This window comes from Arachis ipaensis, chromosome B02 (genome assembly GCF_000816755.2).
Source record: "Arachis ipaensis cultivar K30076 chromosome B02, Araip1.1, whole genome shotgun sequence".
Taxonomy (NCBI): Eukaryota; Viridiplantae; Streptophyta; class Magnoliopsida; order Fabales; family Fabaceae; genus Arachis; species Arachis ipaensis.
The window spans coordinates 5,932,564-5,933,211 of record NC_029786.2 but is presented as its reverse complement, the minus strand read 5'-3'; the positions used below and the strand labels follow the sequence as shown (position 1 = coordinate 5,933,211).

General features: G+C 26.4%; 1 protein-coding gene across 1 annotated transcript in view; it reads left to right on the top strand.

Annotated features, from left to right (window-relative positions):
* Positions 1-648, top strand: part of LOC107626693 (NAC domain-containing protein 43) — a 24,140-nt gene that overhangs the window by 23,033 nt on the left and 459 nt on the right. The gene's annotated exons all lie outside the window — the stretch shown is intronic.

Genomic DNA, 648 nt, shown 5'->3' with positions numbered 1-648 from the left:
TATATAGGTTCTTTATAAAAGGGTGAAAACTCAGATGAAATTGACTTCACGTGAAGTTGATACTTCAGAGCCATTAGATAAAAATTTAGTCAAATTAATTAAATTATCTAACGGCTCTCAAGTATCAACTTCACATAAAATCGACTGCACCTGAGTTTTCACCTTACAAAAGTTGTTAACTCTAGACAAAATATTTTGACTCTATCCATGATAATTACTATGGGTCTGCTTCTAGAAGGAAAATGATATTAGAAAGAAGCTTTTTTTTTATTGCTTTTTATTTTAATTTTAATTTTTTTCCTAAATTTTCATTGACCACCGCCTTATTATAAAAATAAAAATGATGCTTTTTGTTGTTCCATGGACAGCTACTGATCAACCAAAATTAACTCCACTGAAAAATAATTCTCTGAGAACTGGAAAAAATTGATGACGTTTACATAACTAAAGTTCATTTCTGAAATAAAGCAGAAACTAGAAAAATGTCGAACATTCTTTTTGTTAGTACAATAATCTAAATTAAGGATATATTATTGAAAGAATTTTTGCTTATATCAATTTTTTTTCTTTTGAAAAAGAAAACCACTACTGTTGAATTAAAATTTATGTGTTATAAATTATTCCTAGAAAATTTTATATCAAACCAAA